The 25089-nt window shown below is 37.6% G+C and overlaps 1 protein-coding gene across 2 annotated transcripts in view; it reads right to left on the reverse strand.

Moving 5' to 3' along the window:
- The window catches only part of LOC126925624 (beta-1,4-glucuronyltransferase 1), a 58033-nt gene that overhangs the window by 19134 nt on the left and 13810 nt on the right, over positions 1-25089 (reverse strand). The window contains exon 1 of one of the 2 annotated variants that reach the window (XM_050741391.1): positions 7189-7357. The exons of the other annotated variant lie outside the window; for it this stretch is intronic. The gene's annotated coding sequence lies outside the window, so the exon portion shown is untranslated. Of the gene's footprint in view, positions 1-7188; positions 7358-25089 lie in introns of those variants that run through there. 2 annotated transcript variants of the gene reach the window in all.

Raw genomic sequence — 25089 nt, forward strand, 5'->3', positions numbered from 1 at the left:
CGAAATGAATTAATTTGGAACATTGGAATTATTTTTTTTTTTTTTCACCAATTGCTTGCAAATGCACGGCAAAAGATCCCTAAAGATATTTTGGAATTTCGAAAATTGCGAAACATTTGCACACCTTAGCATGGAATTTGATAAATTTCCCTTCTCTTCGTCAAAATGAATTAATTTGGAATATTGGAATTATTCTTTTCACCGATTGGTAGTTTCGAGCGTTTAATAGAAAATTTTCGAAAATTTTCGAAAATTTTTCCTGAGACACCAAAAAAATAATATTTATACTGTTGTCGTCGTTTGTTCAGAAATTTTCGGATGAATTTTGTGAAAATGACTTTTACACGCAAACATGGCAAACTTGTAAACTCGTCGATGAAAAGGCTGTTTTTCGGGTTGAAAGGCCGCGGCTATCCCGCTTCCGGTGAAATTTCGCGCATCACCCCTAATGGTTTCCTATGTAGGCGCACACGATAACCACATTATCTCCCACGATCAAACTCCCCGCGAGCGTTCCGTGCTTTCAACGGCAATGAATCCCTCCCCCGTCCCTTCCCCTACAAATAAAATTTTCTCTCTCTTTCTTCTATGTACATTCCGTATAAGTGAATCAAGTCAGAGCTGTTGTAAAATTAACGAAGTAAAGATGAAACAAATATCGTAGTTATCGGTCTACTGCTGCCGGTAATTACGAAGCTACTTGAAATAAGATTTTTATAAATATTTTCATTATAGAAACAGTTACGTGGAGATTACCTTATTTACGGGATATATTAATACAGATATTTTTGTAAGTTCCAGGGAAATTCGACGTTATATCGCACGCAAATGTCTCAGGTAATTTCCGGAGAAATATTTTTAGAAATTATTTATTTCGCGTCTTTCGATCGTACAATATATATCGCCATTGTTTGGCAAAATGAAAATGAGACACCCTGTATATAGAGAGGGCAGAAATTCCAGAAACAAAGAAACTTGCAAAGTTTCTATCGAGATAGTTTCCGAAGTACTGTCATTAGAGATATTTCTACTGCGTAATACGAAATTTTTCATCTATCAAAAAACGAGCAGCTTTCTCGCTAAGGCGTCTATCTCCACTCTACCGTGACGCCTGTCCATCGTACGTCAGAAGGTACGCGTATCTACTTTACTATCGAACGAAAAGCGATAACATTGTTTCGTAGTACGCGAAACGACGTTTTGCCTCTGAACATAGCAGCGATAGGACACGTAGACGACAACGAGGTAACCGAGAACTTCTGGATTCGGTGTTCCTTCGTATCAATTTCGGTCACCTACGCCTACTTCCGGAAGCAGCCGGATGGACGGCCGGACGTCGTGGGCGTTTCGAATCGCGATCAAGATCGATACGTTGAAAGCAGAATTCATTAACGAAATTAGAACGAGACGCATACCGGGTGATCGCTGATAGAATTGTGATTTTGAAATTGCCTCTGATTGGAATTTCATATGATTTCGATGAAAATCTGCTTTGCGCCGAATGGTAGCCGGCTTACGTTCGTTTAGATAGCTTTCCTGGATTAGTTGTCAAATATATTGGAATTATCGAGCGATGCGTGAAACGAGCAGCTCTCTCGGATTAGCGTGAAACGATGAAAATAATTTTTTAATTAATTGGTAGCTTGAAGCGTACGATAGAAGGTTTCTAATGATCTTTTTGAAATTTGGAAAGTTTAGAAAGATCTTTATCTAAATTCCACAAAAATGACGAATCTGCTTTTTCTTCGTCAAACCAGTGGTTTTCCTGTATTGCTGTAAAACGATGTAATTATTTTTTTAACGAATCGCTAGTTTCTAGCGTATGATAAAAGACACCAATTTTTGAAACCTCGAAACTTGAGGAACATTTTCATCAGATTCGGAGGATATATTCTAATCAGCTTTTAAGTTTACATACTTCCCGATTTTCTAATTAAATGCTCTATTTAATTGAGGTTAGGTTAGGGTTACGTGATTTTGAATGACAAGTGTAAGGCTGGTAAGTAATAAAATTATCCTTTTAGAATCGTGCTTAATTCTACTTTAATTACTCTAAATTTTTACTTTAATTGTAATCTATCTTATTGTAAAATATTGGAATTATTTTTTGTCTAATCGACAGCGTCAAGCGCGTGACGGAAGATTCCAAAGGTTTTGTCGAAACTGCGAAGGTTGAAGAAAATTAGCATTCGGACCGTGTCTAATTAAACGTTACAATTATTTAAATGATTTCAATTATAGAATAAAATTGGCAATTGATATAAAACGTTCTACCAATGCCACACGCGAACTACGGAAACGAAACAGGAACTCTCTCCTTATCGCCATATTAACTCGATGTATAACCTCAAACTTATTCCCAACCTAACCTAACATCATGGCCGTTCGAATCACATTAGCCACCAGAAGAGAATCATCTACTAGTCGTTCGACCTCTCCGAAGAAAGTTTCATTAAATTTTCTCTACGTTGGTATTTCTATTCTGATATTTCCACTCTTCCATCTGTCTCTGTGTTTCGCTACGCAAAGAATATCAGTATTACTCTGGATGGCTGGTAATAGACTTGTTATCAGCTTGAAAGTTATCTCGTGCATCGACCAGGAATTCAATTAGAGATATAATAGCGGAACGGTTTCTTTTCCGCGGAATTGGGAATTCCCTAGTGCCGTTTGATCTGCGCAAGGAATTGATACCGGAAGCTTCTGGTCTACTTGACGCCTGGTTCTTTTTCCTATCCGGACTATCAGGTTTTCAGACAAATTGGAACGATCGAGTTATTTTTGTCCTAATGAAGCGTGAAATATCATCACGACGTTGTCTACAGATATTAATGTATTGTTCGTAGATTAACGTAGATCATTAACACTAACCTTACCAGACCTGGTCAAACGACTGGTTTCAATATTTAATTTAAAATTGTACGTTCATTGCTATTTCTTTTGTTCGTTTAACTTTAGGTAAGTTTCTTATGTTATCTGATTGATCAGTTTCTCAATTTTTGTTAATATAAGAATTTACATGAAATTTGTTATCTTAATTTTTAATTGTAGATCAAATTTTGAAGCCAGTCACCTGACCGGGTAAGGTTAGGGTTAGATAACATTGTAATATTGTGAAATATTAATCACGAATTTAATTCGAGGTTATCTTAGTCTAAAATAATTTGTAGGTTATTTGTGGACAATCTCGACATCGAGATACATGCGTGTAAAATTCTAAAATGAAAATATTTCTAATCTCAAAGAAATTGAAAAGTAGAATACGGGTCTATTATACTTTGAAATTGATTTTAACGTACTAAAATAATTTTACGACAGTAATACGATTATGTCTAGAAGTCATTATAACAACATAGCATACTAACCTATCGTCCGTAGCGTGAATCAGAGATGATCAAATCTACAAGGTAACATTAGGTACGTATCAACGTGTCCACGAGCAGACACCCGTCTTTGACTTCGAATTTAGGCCATCGAATTGCCACTTCTAGTGTCTATCGGCATCTAGGGAATTGGACCAACTGTGATCGTTAGTGACTATTGAACGTTTCCTCTCGAACAGTGGCTATTTCATTAACGAGCCATTGGTACCAGTGCTGATTTAGGCCTGCGACGAAGCCCATCGTGAAAAACGAATGTCGTTTTCACTCGGAAGCAACGATCGCTCTAAGAAGCCAAACTACGAAGGTCTGGAAAGTGATTAGTTGGGTCGATTCTTAACTCAGAAATAAATATCTAGCTCTTTCTGACATCTTTTCTTAGTTATTTCTTGGTTGCAATTCTTATGTGGGTGGGGATTTATTTAAAAATATATAGGGTGTCGCTTGATTCTCTCGTTCTCAATATTTATGCCTATTTTTAAGACACAAGATCATGACAAGCGTATCTACTTTTAGTAAAACTCGACCTAAGTATCGTTATGTTCTCTTTTGCAGAAACAGCAAACAAACGTGAACGTTTCGTATTGAAATATTGCTTTTCTGAATCACGATGTCCCAGGTAATAACCAAACATAACCTACGACCCAATTAAAATGTTTCATCGACCGGAAACATGGCAACGTGACGATATCAAAATAAACAAACGTTAAAACAAAGATCTAATAGTCTAGTGAAAATCTAGTAACTTCTAGGAAACACGCGACGCACCTTGTGCGTCGTTAGTTCGAAATCTACTAAAGCCATTCGCCTATTAGATCTACGCGCTACTCGTCTAATTTATCTACTAAAAAAGCTTTAAGAAAGCAATTCTACGTTACAATAGGTTGTTCCATCGAGTACGCAATTCTAAACCATTCGTGTCACTCGAACGCAATTAACTTTGATAGAGGAGTATCATCATCATATCGCTTCCCTTACTGCTTGGGGATCCATTGTGAGATAAAGGCGCGTTTCTAAACTGATATTAAGGAAATTGCGATAGTCAACGCGTACGATATAAAGCAAGGTCAGTTGATAGGACCGAATGAATACAGGTCATCCCACCCATCTCTAAATTAGAACTGGTGCTAGGGGCGAGTAACAGGCTGCACTCTTGCGAGAATTCAAACGTCTCATCGGTTCGCTTTTTTAATAATAGCACCGGCCTGAATTGGGCAAGTTTTATCGATAAAGGAAAGAGGGCGACGACGTCCAGGCTGTCACCGTTGTTACCGAAACACGAATATCGAATATATTTTATGGCTCTTAACCAATTCTATCAAATCCAGGGCGAAGATTGGCCCAGTTCCAAATCTTCCCAAATTTTTTCCAAACGAACTACCACGTATACTGACCTAAAATTTTGCTCAGATATTTACCACAAGTTCACCTATCAAACGTCGAGAAAAGCCGAAGATTATACCTAGTCGCGGAAGACAATTATAGCGTTATAGAGTTGCGGAGGACTTACGATAGGTCCAGGTCTAAATCTTCTCGAATTTTTTCCAAAGAAACTGCTGCGTATTCCGGCCTAAAATTTTGCAGAGATATCAACCACTATTGGAGGGAGCTCCACTAATTTTTTAGCGAAGAAATCTGCAGGAGACTGTCTTTTAACGACATTCGTACGTTCCGACGATCGTTTCGGACGAACAAAAGACCTCGATCGATTTGTATTCTACGTCGGTGTGTTTGTCATGCATATTCAAATAAAATATCCACGTTATTTTCCACGAACAACAAATAAAGCATAAGAAGACGATAGAATGAATTATAACGATGACTTCTGATCGAAACGAAACGCAAAAATCTTCCAAGTTATTTGTTATAGCCAGTTTAGTATGATGGAAATTCGTCTAATTCCTCGCTACGATCTTTACTCGTGAAATAATAAAAAAGGTAGTTTGAAAGTTGTCGAGGGCCATTTTCCTATCTACGTTTTTTCCATTCGATCGTCGTGGGATCGATGCACACTTTGGTGTCGCGTACCATGAAAAAGCACGTGTACATGTCGGTCGTGTAACGATGAAATGAATTATGGAGCAGGGATACGGCTACTTTACCGGTGTCCGTGTAAGACCACGTGATAACTGAGAGGAACGATTCAATTTGTATTATTTGCCGCTTAGATTTCTGACAATAAGTGACAATAAGAGCCGTGATTTCCTGACCTCGTGAGATACAAAGGATGTTGAGAATGAATTGTCACTGGCATTTCAAAATTAATGGAAGCTAAAGGAAACGAGAGATTAACAAATTCTTCTGACACCGAGCATATTGGATGTTTAAATGAAATGTTTAAATGAAAATTCAATTCTAAATGCGATATATCTGTATCTGCTGTATCTGTATCACGCATTGAATAAAATTAACTGATATTAACAATTACAATTTACTTTATAAAGTTTCGGAGTAAAATCGAAACGACAGATATCGTGTGTCCTTGAAACTTAAAAATGGACACGATTACGTAAAAAGCGATGCCAAGAACGCGTGGAAAGTGAATTTTAAAATTCCTCCCCCCCCTCAAAAGATCGAAAATGGGATCTATTCAACAAATTGGCTCGATAAGAATTTATTTGTTCGATTGTTCCAGCGTATTTCAGACTTGAACGCTCGCTTGTCCTCTGAGCAAAAATCGAACACACCGAGTCGAGGACGAGGCTAGTGTTAAACGACTGACTCACCGGCTCATTATCGAGGCAACGGCCAAGAAATTACACAGTTGGCCGCATCCTGACCGTTTCGCCTGGAAAGAGGCAACAAGTCAAGAAATCGAATCTTTCCTCCCGTACGATCGACGGACTGACGATGCTTCAACCGTCCGGGTCCGCTTCGACCCAGTCGTTCCGTAACATGCGTTTCGAACGTACGTTCGATCGAGATCGATACGTCATTTATTTTGAAAATTCGAATTCTAACTTCTTTCTCGTTTCGATTCGATAAGATTCAAAGGTGAAAGAAGAAATTTGTCAAAGCCAAAAATCAAATTCGTAACAATAACAAAAGAGATTCTTGTACCGTCGAGGTTGCATTTAACGCGATAATTTTTATACCTTACGTAAAGCAGCTTAGGCTGCCTTTTCGAGCGTCTAATTAATTCTAATTCGAAGTACGAACAGAGTTGAGTTCAGTAGGAGAGGAGGAGCAGGAGGCAAGAGACCGAAAGAAGGTTAAACTCGGGCTTTTATTATGATGGGAAGTGGTAATTGCTATGAATAGAACGTTGGCTGACAGTGTAATGAAACGGTGATAGAATACAATGGCAGAACGATGAGGAAACCAGGTGAAGCTTGGGAAACACATCGGAACTTGCGAGCCACGTGGCATTTTGGCACGTTAATCGATTTTCTATGCCATAACATCGTACACCTATCGTACTATAGCGTAAACGGTATATCAGAATTTTATATTTCTACGAACACCACTAGAGAGATAGATTCTCTAATAATTTCTAATTAATATATTCATGAAACATAATATATAAGGATATATACAGGGTGTGTCGACAGTACAACCTGGAGGGGATATGGAATATGGAATAGAATGGAATGGATTTTGAGTCGAGGACAGCAAGAAAAATGTATTATTTTATCAAATTCGTTAAAAATCGCAACTAACTTACCGACCGATCAGTATCGTAATATATCGATAACGGTTTCGTATTATTCGAGCGTGTAACGTAAAGGCACTTTCGTAACATTTCCTTTATAGCTTTATGCATCGATTTATTTTTTTCTTTCTTTTTTTACTGTTTTATCCGACTTACCGTTTTAGTTGAGATTATTATCAAATGTCGCATGAAGCCCGTAAGAAAGAGGCGAATTCACGTCTGCAGTCCGCAAAATGTTAAGAAAATCTTCTTCGAATGTAAGTTGAAGTAATAACACTGAATGAAAAGATTAATCGAACACATCCTTTGATCCATTCGTTCCACACTGGTTGTACGACAGAGAAGACAGTAATATCGCTATCAATTTTTTGTTCGATTTCAAAGAAGACATCACACCGATAGTGTATCGTATGCTATTTATCTTCCTTTCCTCTTACGTCCCGTTTTATACTTTAGCGACGGAGTTCATATTAATATTATTTTCCATTTCTCAGAAGCATTCTATTTTTGTTTTATTAATTCTTTGCTACTTCCTCATGCGATAAGATAAAGAATGTTCTAGCAATTCTTTCTCACCGAGTCTTCGAACCAACGATTTCCTGCAAGTTAGAGTTATTGGCTTGGCAACTAATTGATTGCGGATTTTATCAATACCACCTAATGACAAAATCCGCAATCACTTAGTTGCCAACCCGATAGAATAGATTCGAATTAACCTTGAATTAAGCTGGAATTACACTTTAACACCTTAACTTACGATTTACGTTCGAGAGATCATCTACCACGGGCTATGCCCGTAGTCGTAGGTCAAGCAGTTAAAAGAACTTTGTCACTTTGCAGAAAGTCATTCCCTCAATGAATCAGTTTACATCGCGTGATTAGCCAGTTGTTCATAAATCATATGGTGGATTTGTTCGTTAATTAAATAGAATCCCGTGATGTTGCCGTTAACAGAAAAGCTTAACTTTAATTATCCAACGATAGACGAAACGATTCGACGTTCTTCGTTTCGATAGATGAAATTACACTTCTTCTTTTAGGCTAATAATTTAGATGTCCTGTTAGAGTTTGAATTAATTGCAAATTACAAGCAAGCATTTCTATAATATTCAATAGAAAATAAACGCACGCAGCAATTACGCGGTGATGTACGTGCACGTGGGCAAATGCACGCGACCAGTGCACGCGATGGAAATTACAACGAAAAACATTTCTTTCCGTGAAACGTAATAATTGGCATCGATCGCGGATAATTACGAGCATAATAAATACCATGTTCAATATTTAGAATTGGTGGCCGGCTGTCGGAAATTGCGATTAATTATCGTCCATAAACATGGATGCGACTGCTTGTTTTTAGTTTGATAATATTTCTGTTAATTACACCGTGCAATTTGCCTTCGGCTGTTTGGTCACGGAATAAGCGCGAACAAGACAACTGCGGCTTGGAATTTACGATACAAAGTGTAAAAACTGGACGATATCTTTCTTTATCGTTTGTCCGTGTTCCGTAATATCGTAACGTTCCGTACATTTTGTCGCTTTCTTTCATCTTCTCCTGCGATTAATTTAATTAGAAAAGTTAATCTTAAACATTTCTTTATCCGTAACTAACGACGTCCTAAGTTTGAAAAAGTTGGCATCTTCATGGTTGTTTCAGTCTCAAATTTAATCTAGTTCAAACGTGGGGATGGTTCGAGTTCGATTTCAGGCAAGTTTGGGCTAGTCGCATCAGGTTTGAAACTGAATTCAGCTTCGGTCAGGACTCGTTGGCAATTTATTGTTTCGTGAAATATCTTTATTTTTTAACATAGATTCGCGTGGAGTTTGAATCAGTTTGCATTGAAAAACGAAGTTTGAATATAAGTTTGAAATGGTCTAAACGAAATTTTGCTAAACTAATAGCATTAGCCTCAGTTGCTTCCAATTATTTATTTACATTTTCTTTTTACACCATGAGAGTATTGACATGGCGAGAAACAGATTTGGAATGCACCTTGACACGAAACATTCTTCGCTGCACGATTTCATAAAAACAAAGAGGTCTAGAACAAGACACCGATAAACGACGCGTCGTTCTCAAGGATACATTTTCATTATCGCGTTATTGCCGTACGATGGAGGACTCACGTTTGCCCGAGGAATAAAAAGGTCGATCGCTAACACGCATTTCGGATCGTCGATGACTTGGAGCATTGCGTAACACGGTATTATGTACATCAGGATTGCGCATAAACGCTGTTTTATTACATAGTTGACGAGATCGTTCCTTTCGAATTTTCAAACCGGTCCTTGAAGTATGTTTTTGCCATTCGGTACGATATGTTTACACTCGGCGATCAAATTTTTTACTTTCAAATGCTGATTAGTCAGTATCGGTATTCAAGAGTCTAACGAAAGTAAAATTGAGCTAAAGTAGAAATAGCGAGGGAAGCCAAAATTAATTCAAATATAAACGGAAACATTTGTTCGTTGGAGAATGAAATAAAATTGCTTTTCCTCAAAAAAAAAAAAAAAAAAAAAAGATAAAAGGAAAAAAAGAAGAAATCTCGAAAGGATCATTCGTCGCTGTTCTTCGTTTTTGTCGACTCTTTTATGCTTCTACGATAACCTCTTGTTACTCTTATCCCTAAATCGACAGGGTGCGCGCATAGCCCACAAACTTTCAAGTTGGATTCTTTCGGAAACAAAGCGTCGTACGAACAAATTTTATTCTATATTTCCCACTTATTTTTTCACCTAGAATCAAACTCTCGTCGATTGTACCATGGTTATAGGGACATGCCATATTCCTCTATGGGGAACCATGGAATCATCGAGAGTTGGAAAAATAGTTGGGAGCACGTGGTCGGGCCGTTCATATTACATGATTGCAGCGCGGGGGACGCGAGAGAGCAGTCGAATCGAGTTCATGGACGTAAAGCAGAGCAGAGAATGGCCCGATTGAAAGGTAGGATGGATCTACAGAGCATACGTGACATAGATGCGCATACTTGAAATGATCGACGTTAATGGGCAAACAACGTGAGTTACGCACGTAGTGCGGCGGTCATGGGGCAATTTAAACAGAGTCTGGCCGAGTAATTTGTCAGCTACCTGCGTATACCGGCTCTGTACTGGTCCCCATAACGTTAGAGAGGGTCGTAACTGGACCATGGTCGTTCTACGTGTCTTTGAACATTTGGACGGTGTAATCGAATGACAGAACATACAGTACGATGATTTAAAGAATATAATTCCATTTATCTGGTCAAGCAACGAATAGCTTGTATTCGAGGCAAAATTGATGAGCTCCTATTACAAACCAACTCCAATTATACAAACTATTTTGTCCGCTGACCACTTTCTTGGACAAATATTATACTTGTTTCCAGTCAACAAATAAATACAAGCTATTTGTCTGTCAAGAAACAACTATTTATTTCTTGACCATGACAAATAGTTCATTCTTCCTTGACTACAACAAATAATTTATAATTGTTCCTAGGACAGACAAATTGTTTGTTTCTTGTATTGAATGAACTCCAGTTATACAAACTATTTTGCCCCCTGACCAGTTTTATATTTGATCTCAGTCAGATATTGTGATATATTCGTTAACATTAAACTATTTGCTCCTCTGTGTGTTCCTGTTACAGACAAATATTTTACAGACCGGGACCAAGTGTAATATTTGACTGAGCAACTGACCAGGGGACAATTTTTTCCATTTCCAATAAACCATTTGGTTTATACATTTAAATATTAATATTTAAAACAAAATAGTTATAATAATTAATATAACAGACTGGGACCAAGTATAATATTTGACCGGGCAACTGATCAGGGGACAATTTTCTCCATTTCCAATAAACCATTTGGTTTACATATTTAAGTATTAATATTTAAAAGAAAATAATTATAATAATTAATATAAAATTCTGTAGGGTCTTATCGTTCCATAAAATTATTTCAGCATTTTTACTAAAAATTTCATTTAATTACATATGTATGAGACAGTATATATCTCATTAATTCTTTCATTCTAATTTTTAATTAAAACACAGTTGATTATGCTACAGTTAATTATACCACAGCCATTTAATTTTTATCATTGGACAGATAAACCTAAAATTAAATTCATTAAGCCATGTTTTTGTTAAACAGCTGAACACATTTAATTTGCCTAATAATTGCAGTTCCAGCAGCTCGACAATTTTTCTACCTATTATTTTTTCTTCGCATAATAGCAGCTTACGTTCGCATAGTTAATCGGCCATTGAATAAAATTTCGTTGCAATAAATCAAGGTCAGATAAATACACCACTACCACGATTATCCCTTTGTCCTACATGTTTCCTGCATTTATGGCACTCAAAGTCAACTTTTTATACGACGTAAGTAATTATTAACTCACTATGTTACGTACCATGAATTATCACTGATGACATTTCACATGTGAAATAATATATACGAACACTATATTTGGCTGCTTGCCCGAGTCTCTCCCGGACTGCGCCGTTTTAAAGGTCAATCCGATTGCTGTTCTTCCCACTGTCCTCTTTATCAAAAGGTCCTACCTACCATCCTGAAACCTGCAGGCTGAAGATTTCTGGTTTTCTCAGTTTTTATCGCCATTTCTCTGTGCCATCGAATTTTCTTCCAACAGGTGGAAATTTATTTTAGAAAACATCACGAGATCCCAGAGCCTCGTCACGTCGAACGTAGGACGAGGACAGACCGATGGAACTTTGATGGAGCGTTGAAATAGATCAAAAGTTCATGGAGAATTGCAAGGATAAAAAAAGACAGAAAAAGATACAGGCAGACGACTAACGAGGCTTTTACCATATTCCAAGAAGTAAACACTTAATTCTATTATAGGAAGAATTATGATACTCGTGTCCCACTGCTTCTTAATAGTCGAAGCTTTCAAGATAGAGATAATGAGTCATAAGCCTGCTAACAATATCCTGATGACACCTAAATAGCACATTCGTTAGCTCGTGTAAACAGCGTAAGCAGCAAGATGAAGACAGTAAACGTTTGACAAGTTAATTTGTACACATCGTACATTACAATCAATCATGATCATTCGACGACATAGGAACGTAAAATTCTTACAAGGGTTGTAAACATCTGAGCGACGTGATTTCTTCGAACAGCCGTGTCAATGCCACGTGTTACGAGAAAAATGTGGTTTAACAACCGAGTCATCGGTTTTTATTGCAGAGAAAAACGATGGAATCGATGTGCACGATTGTTGATGATGGGAGAACACGTGACGGAAAACGCATACAAACAGCTGGTTTCTCTCTGTTGAAACGTCCATTTAAACGAGAGGTTCATTGCACAATGAATCAGCTGTAATTTATTATAGGAATGGAGGATGCTCGTTACCGCGTGTCTGGAAAATACAACAGTTCGAGAGGAAAGTTGTTTCACGCCTCCATCTAATTATCTTAATTTAACTATTTAATTATCCGCTTCTCTTATTATACCAAATCAGATACAAAGCATCGCGTAAACGACTTAAACGAAGTTTAAAAGGATTACTCACTTTCTGCAGGAAATCTCATAGCAGATGGTTAAACGAATGTGTTAACCCCTTAACCTACAACTACGGGCATAGCCCGTAGTACGTACTACGCAAGTCGTGCGAATGGCTCGAAGGCTGCGCGAGCTTGTTTTCGTTTTCGGCTCAAAATTCTCGAACGTAAATCGTAGGTTAAGGAGTTAAACAACATTCGTATGGTTCCATCTAAAAGTTGACCTCTGTTCGGAGCCGCGATACTTGGCAAGTCGCAAGCGGAAAATAGTGACTGACGAGTGACTGACTATCCGTTTGCCAAACATTCGCTCGACCAGTCTGTTGCCACGTAAAATTAAGGCTTAGGTTTTAGAGACAAGAAAGTTGAGCCGTAACACAACTTTATGTTTCTTTTCTATCGAATTTTATTAAATAACACAACTTTACAAGCACAGTTTACGCGACTGATCCGAGAGACGTTGACTGATGGGAGTTTGTGGTTTCAGTGCCGAGGTGTTCTCGTATTATTACGGAGGAAAGCTCGGTGTGGGTGTGCCCTTTGAACTAACAACGCGGATTCGTTGTTCACACTTTTCGTTAGGAAAAGTGAGGGTAACGATTCGCGATGCCAATTGGTTATAGCCCACGTTAATAAACAAAGATAGGAGGAGGAAGCCTCCTACCAACGTGACTAGTAGATGACATTGTTCATGGGGAAAACTAGCTTTCCCTAACTTAAGGACTGTTCCAAGGACCATTCATAAACCAATAACACTTACAGGGTTAATAAACTAAAAGTTTAAGTTTTTGATGGGTCCTTGAGGTTATTGAGGGTACACGGTGAATACCTGCACACATCTGGTCTCTGATGTGGATTGACGTCACACTGCCGAGGTCCTTGCTGAGCCCTATGAGCGTGTTCATAAATCAGGCTTAACAGCTGCGGGTTAGTTATCGCTAAAAAAGTGCGTAGTCGCTAACAATCGATCGTAATTATCACGATCGTGTAAGTATCGCTATTTACGAGACCTTACACAACCCAATAGGTCCTAATGGTACTAGACAAAATCAGCCTAATCCAGCAGTAGACCTAAAGACGTCGTGTTTGAACTTGTACTGTTAGTTTCGCAAGCTTTCATTTGACCCTTTTTTCACCTGGACTGCATCGCCGATGTGCTACGAGAGAGGTGGTGCGTTCAGAGGACAAGAGGTAGCAGGTGAGCGACCGGTCAAAAAGCCACTCTAACGTTGGGACACGTAACAAAGGGCGACAAGGAGAGGGGAGAGCCTCGACGTAATCAATAAAGTCAGAAAGGAAAATAAAAGGTGACGTTGCAAACGGCGGAACGACTATAGCGATATTCGTTGGACGAGCGTCGTATTAAACATTTATTTCCTGATAATCTGGGTCGATTTGTCGGCCAACTTTTGTCCCCTATAGTGCAGCCAAATACGAACATTTCGTGACATCTGACTCCAAATGCATTTCAATATCTCGATTTCTATTATTCGACACTTGTTCCACAGTTTCTCTGTTTATTTCGCTCTTCTATCCTTTTGTCTTCCTATCTATCCGGTACTGCTTCACTCTGACCAAATCTATGATGTTTCTCGGGCTTTCTCAGATATCCGGACACCATTTAGGCACGCGATACGCTTCTTGGTATCTGTAGGGTTCTAAGAAGAAGAAGCTGGGGTAGAACCCAGGTTCAGGTTCCGGGAGGAAATCGAAGGATGAAGAAGAAGAAGCAAGTTCTGAAGTACCTGGGTTTTGAAGTACCTGGGTTTTGAAGTACCTGGGTTCTGGGGTACCTGGGTTTCGAGGTACCTGGGTTCTGAGGTACCAGTTTTCATCTTCATCCTTCGATCTTCCTCGTCCTGCCGGAACCTGAACCTGTTCAACCTCAGAACCTGGGTTCTACCCAGGCTTCTTCTTCATCCTTCCATTTCCCGTGTCCTCCCGGCCTTCCCCGTGCTTCTTTCTGATTTCATTGCATTTGCTAGTTCGTCCCTAACTTCTGTTCGATCCGATAAAACAATATCAGCCATAGTCGTTTGCCGAACGCGAATCTTTCACGATGATCTCGGACAAATTGCGGAGAGGCAAGAAAATAAAGAAAAAGCTTGCTTTCCGAGCGTAGTCGACATGAATTCCCTTTAAAAGCGCACGTGGTGCGTCGCTAATTGGATTACGCTCGGTAAGCGTAGGACTTGCTGTGACACGGGCTTCGAACAAGTTAAGAAAATCAGATTTCGCAATCGGTTACGTACGTATCCTCTGCTATCGACTACCAGCGATCTCGAACGCTCGCGAAAGCCACAGAAAAATTTCGTTCTTCGAATCTTCCCTTTCCACTATGCATTCTATCGAGAATCACCTAGCCTATCATTTATTCCACCTGTTGCAGCACATATAAATCCATATAAATATGATAAATTTCCCATTGGATGTTTTGTAAATTACGTCCTGTCGCTTGACCAAATGAATTCCAAGGCGGATAATTTATCCAATTTTCGTTCTAAAAGAATATTAGAAATCATAGACGGTAAATATCGATAAATACTTGTTCCTTCCTTTGGCAGCTGTGAGCTGCGTTTCACCAATACAATTTTTCAATTATCTATCGATATGATTAAGAAGCAAAAATTTAAGGAAACAAAGAACGATAACTTCATCTTCTCTTATTTTATGAATTTATCATCGATCGACTTTACTGGATGATAGGAAATATTTTATAAATAAATCGCAGGCATAGACCAGATTAAAGATTGAAAAATAGAAAAATCGACTACTTGCAGAGGAAATATTTATATTTATATTTGTATTATAAGTCGCCAAGAAAATGTTACTTCACGGTATTCCGTTAATATTCAAAATCACACGTGGAAGTGAAAATTCTCAGTTTGAAAATATACATAATGCTATGCTATTGGGTTGGCAGCTAAGTGATTGCGGATTTGTCAATACCACCTAATGACAAAATCCGCAACCACTTAGTTGCCAAGCCATCCTATTTTATTTTCGATGTCTTGTGTGTTATCGTGAACTTTTCCGCGTCTTTAATTTTCCCACAGACGCATTAGTGTGATCACCGTTGCTTATCCATCTAGACAAGATCGTACTAGCAAATGTGATAATTAAAATTTCGCATCACGACCACGCCTCGCCTTCTCGCGTGTTAACGAGCGGATGATTAGTATTGCAGGAGTTTCGTTACGTTTGTGCGAAAAGGGATTCTAAACGAGGCTTCCATGGCATTCAACGAAAGCACGGTTTAATCTTCGTGCGAATCTAATTGCGCCAGTCGATTGCAAACTCGTTCATTATCCTCACCTCGTGTCGTACGTCACGGTTCGATGACTAATACGCGTTATCGCCTAGTCCGGTTTATAAACGAATCGCAAGGCGTGCAATAATGCACGTCGTAAAAATGACGAACATAAAATAGACGAATGACGTATGACGCGTTCGCTAGCTTGCGATTAATGATCAAACGTGTCCCGGTTCAGACCGCACGCCTCTCGCGTTTTACTTGTAATAGTACAATTTTGCGTAAGTATTTTTAATGACCACGTGTCATTTAAATCTTTTGCAGAATGTCTCGTAGAACTTTTGTTTCCATTATGTGAATTATGCGACTTTAATTTTACCAGGTCCGGTCAAACGACAGGTTTCAAAGTTTCATCTAATATTGCACCGTTCGTTGCTATTTATTTAATTTACAGAAAGTTATTTAAATAAAGCTGGACTAGAAAAAAAAATAACAATGAGCGTAGGATTTTTAATTAGATTTTGAAATCGTTTGACCGGGTACTGGTGAGGTTCGCGTTAATTAATCTTCCGGTGAACTCACAGAATCGCTCCTTCCTCATCGATCTCGATGATTTTTTGATATATTATACAAATCGATAAATTGAACAATTTTCTTCTCTACGTGTAACCGTCGATCACGCTTAATTTCCGAGATATTGGCAAGAAACTACAGGTGCTGCTTGTGCACGAGGCCCTTAAGCTGGCGACTTCGACTTTCGTTTATAAATAGGAGGTAAATAATATACAGTATATAATAGTAAATAATGTAATAATATAAATCGTAAGATAAATAATATATAACATAAACAGAACCAATAACACAGACGCACAACTATGGGCAGAAGTAAACCCTAGAGGTACCTGTAGCTTTTTGCGAATATCTCGAAAACTAAACGCGATCGATGGTTGTAAGTATAATAAAAATTTGTTCAAAATTTCGAGCTCTACGACATATTCAAAAATCATCAGAATCGGAGACGACGGATCTATAAGTTCTATAAGTTTATCAAGCTTTCTCCAGGCTAGATAATATAATATTTTTTTGATAGACGAATGCCATAGATCAGCTATATCTACAGCTATTCGTGAAATAACACAAAAATTATAAAATCAACAATTTATAGTACCCATTTTACGCTTCAATTACAGTGTTCATAAAAAAAAAAAATGATCATAAAAACAAGCAAATCGGTCTTTTCGTAAGTACCAATTTCATACTTCGATCACAGTATTCGCCAAATAACGCAAAAATCATAAAATCGACAAGAACGATCTTCTTTATAGCACCCAGTTTATATTCCAATTGCGGTAACCATGGCAAGTCACAAAAATCATAAAATCAAGCAGGATAGTCGTCCCTTTAGTACCCATTTTATATTGCAATCACAAGGCTCGGCAAAAAATCCCAGAGGTCATAAGATAACCGAAAACGAGCTTCTCATGTTTCCTCTCTTTATATATATAGAGTATATATATATATATTTGGTATAGTATAGGTAGGCTATATATATATTATATACAAAGTTGTCAATTTAAATCACGATTGGCACAGTGGACCAAACAGTCTTTCTTTCAACTCCTGTGTTGCCATCGATCCCGATTTTTTCAGAGTAAAAACAAAAAAAGTCGGACGTGGCCGTGCGTGAAAGTTTTTCGATGTATCGGGTGCACGAAATCCGAGATCGACCCAGGTGCACGCACCAGTGCATCAGAGTACCCGATGGGCAATTTCCATTTGGTCTGGCGATTTTCACAACGACCGAGTCCCTTTAATACGCGATCGAAGCCTCTCCGGCAATTTATTAAATTATTCGAGATTATATAAATCAGGCTAATGCCTATTGGCACATCTTCCGAGGCTTACGTAAGAAGCACGCTCAGCTGGAATCTGTCAGGTGTCCGCCTTCGTAACTATCGACATTCCTAAGCGATCCAGTCTGCCACTGGATCGATCATTAAATTAATTTGATTCTTTTTTTTTTAGGAAATTTTTCATAGTGTTTAAAATACCGATCTATCGATAACGATTCTTTCGTTATGTAAGGTGATCATTTCCCTTACTGATTGTACCGTAAATAATTCTTTCTTTTGCAATTTTTTCGTATCATTAAAAAATCATCGAAATGTTAAATATTAAAAATCCTCGACATGTGAAATATAAAAAAGCGATGAGTTGAAAATGCAAAAAGCTTGAATGATAAAAAATTCTTCAGTAGTTATTACCAACTATTGACAAATTTTTCCTACGCTGGTTTTTCGTATCATCAAAAAATCATCGGAATATACGCACGTCGAAAATTCGTACCAGAGGATTAAAAAACGCTTCGTATTAAAGTCTTGGCGCATCCTACGGTTCAAAGGCAGACAATTTCGACCTTAACGACGTGCTGGACGATGAACAACGAACGGACGTGCAGGTAGATTCAGCGGGTCCAGGTAGTGTAATTTTTTTTTAATTATTTTTTTTATACTTCCGTTTTCAGTTTCTTTTTTCCCCTCTGCCGACCATAATTTATTCAATGCTGAGCTACGGGCGGACATTCGAGCTTTATTAATCCGCCATGCTGCTTTTTTGCTAATAAATCCTCCCCCGTTTTTCCTCCCGCTGGTATTTTTTTTCTTTTTTCTTTCGCTTAATTAACGCTCCGAGGAACGTGTTTCATTCGAACCCCCTCTTTCTACTTTCATCGTTGAAAACTCGCGATAAAATTGTTTCCTTCGGATGGACAGTCGTCACGAAAAAAGCTTCACGTACCCCTTCACGTACCACAATTAAATAGAAACTTCTCCAATAACCGAAGAAAATACCACTTTGATAATAAATTTTAACGAATACCATGAACGAGTCTGAAGCTTCTCTCTTTCAAAAATCCATCCGATCTATAAATATTCTACCGATCTATAAATATTCAATCAAGTCGAGTTACTGCCCACGGGAGACTAAAATAGCGAAACAAAGCAAAGACGACGAAAATTTTTTAAATACACCGACAAATAGTCCCGAAATAGGATCAGCTGATTCGAAGAACGCCATATTGCCAGCCTGTTAGGTACTTCCCAAGCGCCCCACTACTGTCGGGTAGCAACAACTCTGGTCTCGGTACTTTTAGAGAACAGGTACGCAAGTGGGTACCACAGATTTTTCTCGCGTCCGGTTCTTACGACTGCTCGTCAGACTAAACATCACTTTGTCCATGGCAACGCATTAAACGTTGTAGCAGGAAACGGGTCCGCGCGATTATTTATAGTACGTTGGCATGCGCTGGTTAAGCCGTGTTACCCGTTATTTCATCAGCCAGCAACGCGACGTAATGAATAATACGATTTTCAAGGGCCGCCTCTCGCTCCGCTTGACGTTATCGAGGACGCTTTATCGATGTCCGATCGCCACACCCTCTACGCCTCCTTCCATCCTGCAATTGTCCCTAGCTTCCGCCGGTAAATGCCGCATGGAGCTATACTTCTTTATTCGTCGATCCAAATTACCATTACCATCGTTTCTTGTTACTGGACTGTGGTTTTTTCTGCATTTGCCGCATGGCAAATTTCCCACAGCTTCGTACGTCCATCTTCGTTCGCCTCACAGGTCCAAGCGTTTGGGCCCGTTCTGTTTCGACGCTTCTCTAGATAAGACTTTGCCACAGGATTTATGGTTCCCTGTATAACCCGTAAAGTTGGCAACTAAGTGATTGCGGATTTTGCCACTAGGTGCTATTGACAAAATATTTTGTCAGTGCAACAATGCAACCAATGCAACAAGTGAATCGCATCTCCATCGAAAAATGCCACATTTACGAATTTTCATTCGCATTCATAGACGAAACTCGTTACATCGTGTTGGAAACTATACCCCTTTTTGATATTTTGACTTCGACTTCAAACAAGATTCGTCTCTTCGTTGATCTACTTGATCATAATTGTGCCATCATAAATTGTGCGATTATCTGCACGAACTTGCCACTTCGTATACGACGGTTGAATACGTAGCGCAACGATTGTCCTATCTAACAGCGGAGGTAGCTTGCGATAGGAGAAGTTGATGAGAAGGTGGATCGCTGGAGGATGTAGTTGAAAAAATGTATAGGCGATCATCGTAAACTCGTCCCATGTGGACTATCGCTGGTGGTAACGGACTGAGGAACCGTGAACTTGCCCATTAGAATTTGTAAGGCTTCCCCACCGCGGTGAAAACGTGGTCTGCCTCGGCTTGGCCTGTACGAGACTTCTGCTCAAGGTTGTCGCGGGAGTTTAACCGGTTCTGAAACTATACACTCGCGCCTATTCCTTTTGCCTCGTTCCACGTATTACAACGCGAGTCATTAATGTCTGTCTGCTCGTTCTTCGTCCGTCCGATCTGTTCCCCTCTTTCTTACTTTCGAAGAAAGTACCATGGCAAGTGACTTCTGAACGCCATCTACCGATTTGATCTTAGCGAATTAACAGACCGATCGGCAAACGATCGATAACAAATTTACTCGATAAGAAATTTCCCAATTTTCTCTTCGGGACATCTACTTTTCTGCTTCCCCACAGTTTATGTCTTCATCCTTGCACTGCCTGTCTTCCTGGCCCTCTTTGCTCTTCCCTCTGCTCTCGCTCCTACATTTTCGCCCGCTTTTAAAGACCGATACGAACTCGACACCAAATTTGCTTCGTATTCTATCGCGTATCTTGCTTCGGCCATGTACATTTGCGGTGTAGCTTCCTGCTTTTTGATGGAACAATTTAGTAATAATTGTAACGATCGAGCGAACTAATTTTCTTAACTAAAGTTAAGAAGAAATTCGACCGACGATTCGTTGCTTCGCTGTTTCTATCAAAGTGGCGATGGAGAGTGGCTATCTTAGGCAACTAAGTGATTGCCACCTAATGACAAAATCCGCAATCGGTCGAATGGATAAAATGGGCGAAAGATATAGCGTTCTGACGTGACTCGTTTTATTATCCTTCTCAGGATGACGTTTCTGGGTTTTCCTTGATTAATTATTTTTTCCTCGTTCGAGGTCTCGCAAACACGCGACGTGAATAAACTCGTTATTTCTGAAAAGATGCCGCGTCCTCGTTTCGTTAATTTAGCTTCTGTTTACTCCTGGCAAACAATAATTATCCATTTTTGTCTGCTCGACGAATTTTTCGTAAGAGCCGAAGAATCGAGTAAATTCGGTAAGAAATATCAGCAGCCACTTCGCAGCGGTTTTCTACTATTGGGCTGGCAACTAAGTGATTGCGGATTTTGTCATTACCACCTAATAAAAAGAGCCGCAATCACTTAGTTACCGACCCATACAGATTTTTTCCCCTGTAAGAATTATTTTAACGCTTTACCGACCGATAGCCGATTAATTAATCGGTTTTTGTCGCCGACGCTTACCGACCGATAATCTATTAATTGGCTTTTTGTCGCCGACGCTTATCGACCGATAATCTATTAATCGGCTTTTTGTCGTCGACGATCTTTCTCATTATTTGAACAGTAATTTCTTATTTAGTACCTTGCTCAGTTGCGTTGCTTTGTAAGCTCCCACAGTTTTATACCAATTTGAAAATCTTACCGTTCGCAATGAACGAAAAGAATGACATTGGAGAGTCTGAACGGCGTCAGGGAGAATCCGCGCCTGAGCTAGCGGTCGGACGTGCGTATGCTGTGGAACCGCTAGCGGTCGGTAAAGCGTTAATTGCCTTTTCGATAAATTTTTTAAAACAGCTATTATAGAATCGAATAATTTTAGCAAAAGGTCTGCAATTCGATTAACTTTATGATTCGTTTTAACGTGGCTTTCTCAATATCTCGTTTAATTATCATTTATTTCGCGTATAACCGAAGTTTCTAATTTCGAAGGACACGCGAAAGTAGACGAGGAATTTTTTTTTTTTTTTTTGCCAAAAAGGCTGGTCAATCGGCTACGTTACGTTGAAGGAGATTGACTCACACATTTCCTACTCTCTGTCTTTCTTGTTTTCTCTCGTTAAATGAAGTCACGTTAATTACGCAATGATTAATAACGCGTGTGTCACTCACGCGTTAGAAACTTCGCGTGTCACGTGAACTATGTTGAAACCGAATCGTTGACACAAGTACGCCAGATTCGGTCCAATTGACGTCTGAAATTGTTTAACAAACAGGTATAACACGTCACTAGCGTGATCATCACGATCCATCAATTTACATTAACCGATAAACGTTTGCTCTCTGCAAATTTTCCGCTTCGATTTCCACGAAAGCAAGGCATATGTTATTTAACTAAACAACCGAAGGCGAACGATTGCGTCAATTTACTTAATCTCGCACGTTTGTTCGAGCATTAAAAAAAAAAAAAAGCGTGATTTTGATAGAAAAGAGAAATTACATCGCTGAAGAAGAAATTCGTATTTTCGATGCGTGTATTACCTTACTTTATTATACTTTATAAATATCACGTGCAAATGTCTTCATAAATATCTTCACTCTTAGAGTGAATTTTTGAAAAAGAAAACATCAATATTTACACTGGTTTTTCGCAGATACTTTGCATTTAACAATTTGCCAATTTGTTCGCCTATCTCTTAATCGAGCCACACGCTCTTGAAAAATTATCAGAAAATTTTCCAGAAACTAACAAATACCTTCGTATCTTTTCGAAAAAAATTTTTCTTCTTTTATCAAAAAGTTCCCATATAAGAAAAAAATTTCTATGAGAAGATACAAGGGTATTCGTTAGATTCTGGGAAATTTTCTGATAATTTTTCAAGAGTGTATAGCTCGATAAAGATATATATATATACTGCTTTGACTCTCTCCTTTCAAATTGAAAAAGAAATTTAAAGAAATTATTCCGCGTGGAAAATTATTAAAACAATTTCTTATGTATCTGTATAATATTATATTGTATCTATAATTGTATATTGATTTTGTCGGTACCATCTAATGACAATATTCGCAATCAATTAGTTGCCAAATATTATTTGAGAAACTTTTCGTCGGTAAGCGAGAATTTTCAACGTAGCAGAGATAAAGATAAATTTCTTGCAAAACTTGCACAGCTGTTCTGAATTTTAATGTTGGAATACATTGATCGTGTTGCTCAATATTCGAACGTTAGAATTCAGTATCACTGTACAATAACAAATGTTACGATATTTCATTAAAAATTTTCTCACGTTAAATTACCGAGCAAAAGTTTTCCAAATTGTCCAAAGGCAATTAATATATGGTAATATTAGAAATCATAGGAATTGCGCAACCTTTTCAAGCAAATACTTTTATCTTCGTATCATTGGGAATTTTTCAATCTAACACAGCCTGTATGAAATTGCTAACAACTACACGAACGTACAGCTCTGGTTCGTATAGTTTTCTGCAAGTTTCCGAGCTGCGTGCCCGACGTTTATATTTCACATTTGTTAACCGTACGTTGCTAGGCGAGGAGAACGTGGCAGCAGCCTCTGATCGTTTCGAGATAATTGTTTTCCAGAGCGATATACACACCGTGCAGGCACTGTACGAACTCGTTCCTACCACTCTTACTACGTATGTGCGTACGTACTTCGCAATACGATACAACGATGTATTCGTGTTATATCATTCAATTAAAAAATATTTCCAATCAGATAAGAGACTTCTACGAATTTTTCTTTCCGCCATTTGGATTAGATACTGTTATTTATTTATTTATTTATTTATTACTTCTGGTCCGTTGTTAACTATATTTATAGGAATTATATTTACAGTTTGTTGATTTATTAATTATTACTTTATTTATTTATTTCTATTTTTTTATTACGTTTCTTTATTATTATTTATTTATTTGCTTATTAACATTGTACATTATTTGTTACATTTATCATTCGCTTATCTGTTACTATTTATCTACCATTTATCGTTTGCTGATTTATTAATTATTACTTTATTTATTTATTTCTATTTTTTTATTACGTTTCTTTATTATTATTATTATTTATTTGCTTATCATCATTGTACATTATTTGTTACATTTATCATTCGCTTATCTGTTACTATTTATCTACTATATATCGTTTGTTGATTTATTAATTATTATATTATTTACTTATTTCTATTTTTTATTACGTTTCTTTATTATTATTATTTATTTATTTGCTTATCATCATTGTACATTATTTGTTACATTTATCATTCGCTTATCTGTTACTATTTATCTACTATTTATCGTTTGTTGATTTACTAATTATTATATTATTTACTTATTTCTATTTTTTATTACGTTTCTTTATTATTATTATTATTTATTTGCTTATTAACATTGTACATTATTTGTTACATTTATCATTCGCTTATCTGTTACTATTTATCTACTATTTATCGTTTGTTGATTTATTAATTATTATATTACTTACTTATTTCTATTTTTTTTATTACGTTTCTTTATTATTATTATTTATTTATTTGCTTATCATCATTGTACATTATTTGTTACATTTATCATTCGCTTATCTGTTACTATTTATCTACTATTTATCGTTTGTTGATTTATTAATTATTATATTACTTACTTATTTCTATTTTTTTATTACGTTTCTTTATTATTATTATTTATTTATTTGCTTATTAACATTGTACATTATTTGTTACATTTATCATTCGCTTATTTGTTACTATTTATCTAAACACTATTTATCGTTTCTGAATTCGAAGGACCGTAGAAAATTGCTATTACGTTTCGTAAAATTATTATTCGTAAATAACATGCGCGGTAACGCGACACCTGTACTTTTCCAATAGATCTAAGTATTTTCGAATTATGTACACAGTTGAATCGTTTGTATTATCTTAGATCGAAAAAAGAAAGAAGATACGAGCAGGAAATTAAAGGCTATTTAAGTTGGTTTACATTGTCGATAAGTAAAGTTGAAAATCTTGTTGATCGTATCACGTCAGTTTCCGCATCATTAATTATCTCCTACCTTCTCTTGTGCTCCCTCCGTGATAATCGTTAAAATTCTTTTTCCCCTTCTTCTTCTTCTTTTTTTCTTTTTTTTTTTCCATTTGGAACTGCACCAGCAATTTCTGCCTCATTATACGGAATAATTAATACAGACGTTCCTTCGTGCGATAAACAGGACGTTAAAATATCTATTGGAATCCTAGGGATTTTTTTGCCGATGACAATACTCGTTACTTAGTTACCCACTGCAAATAGATTCCACTCATTAAATCAGTGGAGCCATTAATTGGATTTGATTGCTTCATAGGATATTAATCTTTCAATGTATGACTGTT

The sequence above is a fragment of the Bombus affinis genome, chromosome 16 (genome assembly GCF_024516045.1).
Source record: "Bombus affinis isolate iyBomAffi1 chromosome 16, iyBomAffi1.2, whole genome shotgun sequence".
NCBI classification, from domain to species: domain Eukaryota; kingdom Metazoa; phylum Arthropoda; class Insecta; order Hymenoptera; family Apidae; genus Bombus; species Bombus affinis.